General features: G+C 39.7%; 1 pseudogene across 1 annotated transcript; it reads left to right on the forward strand.

The window, feature by feature from the left end:
- The first annotated feature begins 4,981 nt into the window (after positions 1–4,981).
- LOC147613643 (germin-like protein 8-2 pseudogene) lies at positions 4,982–5,854 on the forward strand (annotated as a pseudogene). The gene has a single exon (XR_015263244.1). The product of XR_015263244.1 is annotated as a germin-like protein 8-2 pseudogene (transcript).
- Positions 5,855–7,433: the final 1,579 nt, after the last annotated feature.

Genomic DNA, 7,433 nt, shown 5'->3' on the forward strand with positions numbered 1-7,433 from the left:
CTCATCTACAACTTGGAACTCTTTACAAGAGCCCTAAATAAGAATGTCACTTGTTTTCCTGCTTGCATCTTTGTGTTGCATCCTTGCATTGATCACCACTCGTCACGCAACAGTATGTATGTACCATGAATGTAAATGAAAAAAATATGACAAGGTAGCAAGGTAATGTGAGAAGGGAATTATTTATAAGAGGGAGATCAAAGAAAGTGTGGTCTAAGGTTAAAAAAATGGGTAAAGGTATATGGGACAAGGGAGTGTGAAAGCATTAGACAAGGTGTGGATGTGGACTAATTAAAGAAGGTGTGAAAAAATAAGAACCCTAAAAAAAACCTCACTTCACTTAAGATCAGGTTGGTGGCTTCTTTTCACCTCGAGCTTCTTCATCAGCCAATTCTGGTAATGAGATGAGAGCTCTTTGGTTAATGATTTATGCTCTGTATAGCAAAGCTCTCTTCTTCTTCTTTTCCTTTAGCAAAACAACTGTTGCTTCTTCTTTTCCTTAACAACAATTGCTTTCCGTTGTTGAGCTGAGACGAAACGAAGCCTAAGATTTAAGTAAAGCGAATCCTTAGCATTGCGCCAAGAGTTGGTCAACAAGCATTTTTCTTTGCTGATGAGCTGAGACAAAACAAGGCCTGAGGTGAAACGAAAACCTCCAATCTTTGCTGAGCTGAGATGAAACGAAGAATTATGCACTCTCTGCTCACTGGCGAGATTAATGCGTCTCTGCACTTGCTTCTATGAAACTTGCTTCACGCTAAAATGCCTGTGAGCTGCTTGCTCTGAAGTAGTTGCTCTGAGACGCTTATGATGCAAACAGTGAATGTTGAATACCAACTCTGATGGCCGCCTTACCTCTGCTCTTAAGTCATCAAAATGCATGTGCGGTGCTTGTTACTGAAGCACTGCTCATGAGACCCAGGTGAGTACCGCCCCTCTGCAGTGTATGTTCTATCTATTGGACATATGGCTAGATGATAGAAAAGTGGTACTAAGTTCTTATGTATTTACATGACCCTTATGTTTAGGCATGGGTAGAGTGCAAATGTTACACATGAAGAAGGAGTAGATATAGATATCCCTGCAATCCTTATATGTAATTTACCACAAAATTATTATTTTTTTAATTAAAAAAAGACCAAAAATGCATGTTCATTTGAAGGTATTTGGATAATATTATCTTTTTATCACAATGTTATATATTTTTAGTTTTTTTTTTTGTTGTGATTTTTGGCATGTAGTGATTGATTGTTGCGTGGCACTTCTATTGATGATTTTAAAGATACTTTAAATATTAAATGAAATGTCTTTCTATGCTCATAAATATATGAAAATGAAAGCATCATTTATCTGTCAAGCATGCACATGCGAAAAATTACGCTGAGAGATTGTACTTTCTTTCAAACTAGTCCTCTCTTTTAGCTCGTACGTCCCTTGGGCCTGAAGTATAGGTTTCTTAGAACTTTAAAATAGTTATAAGACTCAAGCTACATGATTTGTGTTCACTTGCCCAGTTGATCATCTAGTGTGTTGCATCATGAAGTCACTAACACATGATTTGTGTTCACTTGCCCAATGTGTCCACACTTAAATATGCCTCTACAAGCATGATTTGTGTCTCCACTAGCTTACAATCATGCATGACTTTATTTTGACATAAGGGATTATGTAGATGCAGGCCAGTAGAAACACTTTCTTAAACAAGAGTAAAGATAGTCCTATAGTTTTTAGGTAGGACAGTGGTCCCCAGACCCATATAGTGTAGTGGAGAAGGTAGAATGTGCTAGTCTTATTATTCAACATTGGTGGGTGATGTGATGGTGGGGTACGTCTCACATTAACTATTCGACTACTATCATTGGGTTCAAATGTTTGCATTTATAGATGTATAGTTTACAATAAAGTAGTGCAATCCACCTCCTAGTTATCGTGTGCGGATCATGAACTTCACCAAATACCTAATGTGCTCAAGATCAACCATATCTATAGGCATCATATTTTCTTCCCTAATGAATGTTGCTCTATGTCTCATAATCTTTGAAGCATAGTATGGTATGGTTTCATTCAAGTTCCTACTAATATGTTTAGATCTATGGTGCTTCAAATATTTTCTTCCACAAGAGTAAAGGAAGGCTGCAGCCATATATATTTGTAGCCTGTAGGGACCCCAAATTGATGCTTTGTAGAAGAGTGAAAGTATCCTAATGACCCTAAGATTTCATGGGGATTAATGAGTTCATGGGTTTATCTAGGAAAAAAGACCAAACATACATGTTCATTTCAAGATATCTAGATAATATTACCTTTTTGTCACAATGTTATATGTTTTTAGTTATTTGTTTGTTGTGATTGTGGGCATGTAGTGATGGATTGTCGCATGGCACTTATATTGATGATTTTAAAGATACTTTAGATATTAAATGAAACGTCTTTGTATTCTCATAAATACATGAAAATGAAATCATCATTTATGTATCAAGCATGCATATAAGAAAAACTAGGGTGAAAGAATAAACCAGTCCTCTCTTTAGCTCGTACGTCCCTTGGGTCCAAATTACAGGTTTGGTAGAACCTTACAATTGTCTATGTAAGACTCAAGTTACATAGCAGAATATACTTATGTGGTACCTAAAATTATCAGGGTGGCTATAATCAATAACTTTCATGAACCATTTTCCAAAACAGTGATGTATATTAAAGCGGACTTACTTTTGGTTTTTTATCATAAACATACCTATTTTTCACTGTTTCATTTTATCTGTATAATCATACCAAATTTTAATAATTATATAAGGTTTTTGAAATCCATAAGTATAACTTTATATATGACATTTGGAAATGCGGCATTACAATTTGTAGCCTGCAGTGTGAGGATATTATGTTTGGAGAAGATCTCCCTCTACCCTTCGTATAGTCTAGTATGGGTATCTCATTCTGCACTTACGTGTATGCCATGCCTATGTAACTTGTCTCTTAACCATCTGACTATTGATGGCCTTACCCAGAATAAGCTGATCTTCAGGGAATCCGTGTCTCATTGGCTTCGCCCAGAAAATGTGCTAGTCTTATTATTCAACATTGGTGGGGGAAGGTCTCACATTTATGTATACGTAAATGGCTCATACATCAAGTAAATACAATCCCGTTCTCCCGTCCTTGTCGCGTGGGAGATAGTGGAATCTTTGAACTTGGGCGATGAGCGTGCACCGTCCTTGTCGCGTGGGAGATAGTGGAATCTTTGAACTTGCAGCGACGAGTTCTTTGCTCACTCTTTGCTAGTCTCTCAGTCATGGCAGTCAGCTACTTGCTTCTCGCCACGCTGATGGTGTTGGCCTCGCCCTCATAGCCCAGGTGAGTACCGCTGATGAAGACCCTCTGCAGTGTATGTTCTATCTACTGGACATATGGCTAGATGGTAGAAAAGTGGTACTAAGTTCTTATGTATTTACATGACCCTTATGTTTAGGCATGGGTAGAGTGCAAATAAGTTACATGAGATGTTACACATGAAGAAGGAGTAGATATAGATATCCCTGCAATCCTTATATTATGTATTTTACCTCAAAATTGTTTTTTATTTATTAAAAAAAGACCAAAAATGCATGTTCATTTGAAGGTATTTGGATAATATTATCTTTTTATCACAATGTTATATATTTTTAGTTTTCTTTTTTGTTGTGATTGTTGGCATGTAGTGATTGATTGTGGCATGGCACTTCTATTGATGATTTTAAAGATACTTTAAATATTAAATGAAATGTCTTTCTATGCTCATAAATATATGAAAATGAAAGCATCATTTATCTGTCAAGCATGCACATGAGAAAAATTACGCTGAGAGATTGTACTTTCTTTCAAACTGGTCCTCTCTTTTAACTCGTACGTCCCTTGGGCCTGAAGTATGGGTTTCTCATAACCTTAAAATAGTTATAAGACTCAAGCTACATGATTTGTGTTCACTTGCCCAGTTGATCATCTAGTGTGTTGCATCATGAAGTCACTAACACATGATTTGTGTTCACTTGCCCAATGTGTCCACACTTAAATATGGCTCTACAAGCATGATTTGTGTCTCCACTAGCTTACAATCATGCATGACTTTATTTTGACATAAGGGATTATGTAGATGCAGGTCAGTAGAAACACTTTCTTAAACAAGAGTAAAGATAGTCCTATAGTTTTTAGGTAGGACAGTGGTCCCCAGCAGACCCATATAGTGTAGTGGAGAAGGTAGAATGTGCTAGTCTTATTATTCAACATTGGTGGGTGATGTGATGGCGGGGTAGGTCTCACATTAACTATCGACTACTATCATTGGGTTCAAATGTTTACATTTATAGATATACAGTTTACAATAAAGTCGTGCAATCCACCTCCTTTGACAAATGCATATGCTCTACTTGGTTGAGAGTCGAAGAAATCTACATACATAATTTGGTAGGTGCTCGCGACGTGATGGTGGGGTGGGTCTCACATTAACTATTCGACTACTATCATTGGGTTCAAATGATTGCATTTATAGATGTATAGTTTACAATGAAGTAGTGCAATCCACCTCCTAGTTATCGTGTGTGCGGATCATGAACTTCACACAAGTATGGTATGGTTTCATACAAGTTCCTACTAATATGTTTAGATCTATGGTGCTTCAAATATTTTCTTCCACAAGAGTAAAGGAAGGCTCCAGCCATATATATATTTGTAGCCTGTAGGGACCCCAAATTGGTGCTTTGTAGAAGAGTGAAAGTATCCTAATGACCCTAAGATTTCATGGGGGATTGATGGCATTTGTGTTCAAACTTGGATCACGGGTTTTTCATCTTATGGCAGCGCTGCCGTAAGATGCTGACCGGAGAACCGAGCCGAACTCCAGTTGCTTTCAGATAGCGTTCACCCGTCCTTGTGGCGTGGCAGATAGTAGAATCTTTGAACTCGGGCGCCGTTCATAAATTGCAGCGACGAGTGCCTTCTTTTCAATATGTACTCTTTGCTAGTCGCTCAGTCATGGCAGTCAGCTACTTGCTTCTGGCCGCGCTGATGCTGTTGGCCTCCTCTGCGCCGCCGCTGCTCATAGTCGAGGTGAGTGCCGCCGATGAAGACCCTCTGCAGGACTTCTGCGTGGCGGACGGCGGCCCACTCACCCTCAACGGGCTGACCTGCAAGCCGTCCAACCGCGTGCAGCCCTCGGACTTCACGTCAACGCTGCTTCGTAACGCGGCACCCCTGGTCAAAGGACTGGGCTCCGCCGTTAACCTGGCCTTCGCGACCAACTTCCCGGGCCTCAACACGCAGGGCCTGTCCATCGCGCGCATCGACTTTCAGCCCAAGGGCCTTAACCCTCCCCACGTGCATCCCCGCGCCACCGAGGTGCTCTTCCTGGCCCAGGGCATGCTCCAGGTGGGTTTCGTCTCCACCAACAACTCCCTCTTCCAGCAGAACCTCTCCCCAGGCGATCTCTTCGTCTTCCCCCGTGGCCTAGTGCACTTCCAGCTCAACCCCGACATGCACCAGCCCGCCCTGGCCATCTCCGCCCTTAACAGCCAGAACCCGGGCACCTCGCAGCTCGCCGCCGCCCTCTTCGCGGCCAATCCGCCCCTCCCCGACCAGGTGCTCGAAACGGCCTTCGGCATCGAGAAGAAAGAGGTGGACCTCCTCACTGCTAGCGTCAGGACCACCCTCTCCTAGCTGTGACAAGGAACAATGCCTTACTATATAATATCATCTTCTAAATAATTTCATCTTCTAAATAATATCATCGATGTTTCCGAACTAGTGGAGTTGCCGAATTAACTTGCCAATGTAAGCTCTTGAGTAAGTTCATTTATCATAATTTTAATCCAAGGAGTATCTAAAATGAGTGTGTTTAGAAACTTCAAGATACAGTACGAAGCAAAATCGCAGTCTTATGGTATGCATCGATTGATTCTAAAATACATACTTAACTATCATATATATCTGTCTCTTGTTTTGAAAATAGGGATCATGTTGATTCAAATTTGAAGTTTCCAGGAAGTTTTGATATAGGTGAAGAAGATGCACAAATGGGGAACAAAATGGAGACTAATGTTAGTCCACTGGCTATTTTAATTTAAAAGGGCCTTCAAACAGCGTTGGGCTATTTTATAGGGATAGAAAATCCAAATTTGCTATCTTGTATTTGTTACTGAGGTAAATTTGCCAATATTACACTACATGTCAGCACATTACACTCAAAATTTGAAATAGTTGCCCAATGTTTCTATACTTTCAAGTTCAAAAGAGGATGTAACGTACTCCTATGTATGTATTTTTGGGTCCAGTTGACTTGGTGGTTTTTAGCATCTATTTAAAAGTGGCAAATACTTTTAATTTTGGTCACAAATTGAGTGTTTTTAGAGATGTCGATTTTTGGCCAATTTTGGAGTTTTTATACCTATTTTGTGCCGTCATTTGTAAGAGATTTATATTCCATACCTAACCATTTTCGATAATGTATAAGAGGGTCACAGTGGGAAGTTTAGACTAAAGGAAACTCGCATGGGAGTTTACATAGTAAATATAGCCACAACGGGCGCATGAAACAGGGCCTAGACACCAACTTGACCCTTAATTTTTAGTAAAGGCTTCCCATGAGGGGGTGGATAACTATATTTGTCAAAGAGAAGTATTAAAGAAAGGTAGATCATCACAAGAGAAACAAAGTCTGTGTTCGGGCCATTTGGAGATCCCACACGGTTTAGTCGGTATTCGCGAAATGAAACCAATACCACTTTCCAGTGTTTTGTAATCTAACTAATTCTGGTTTTAAGAAAAGATTACTATCTTTATCGTTTTCGTGCATGGTAATCTAACTAATTCTTATTCGCTATTTTTTGGGCTATTCTTTCAGAGCCTTGAGGTGATTTTATGGAGGAACAGTGAGAGAGAGAGATATTTTGAGATTCGGGCTGACCAGTACTGTTTACCCATCGGATAGAGAACGAGATTATGTCAAAGTTACTTCAACGACAAGGCCTCTTGGCTTGATGTTGAAATACTTGAAAGCAATAATAACACTTACTTGAGTGTCCATCCAAGATCCACACGCATAAAAGCATAATCGTGAATCAATCCTAGGACGTGTAATCCATGGTTCATCAACACATAGAAAATAAACCAAGAGGACAATTGGTGGGTTTAGCTACCATCTAACCTTATGCTCCAAATCAAATATAATGGAAAGACACTCTGCTAAGCGAAAGACTACACAACCTGAGCATAATTTTCACCCCCGAAGGCATGCACCACCCATATGATGCAACCCTATTCTTCACATGATTGTCACTTATGCCACTAAACAATGGGCTAAATAGTAGATGCATCCTTGAGAGATGATACTCTCCCAAGGTTCATGTTTCATGAAAAATCTCCCCAAAATATAATATTATCCCTTTTCTTACCAGAGGATGTTTTAG

Source organism: Cibotium barometz, chromosome 43 (genome assembly GCF_041138505.1).
Source record: "Cibotium barometz isolate CiBa-2024 chromosome 43, ASM4113850v1, whole genome shotgun sequence".
Taxonomy (NCBI): Eukaryota; Viridiplantae; Streptophyta; class Polypodiopsida; order Cyatheales; family Cibotiaceae; genus Cibotium; species Cibotium barometz.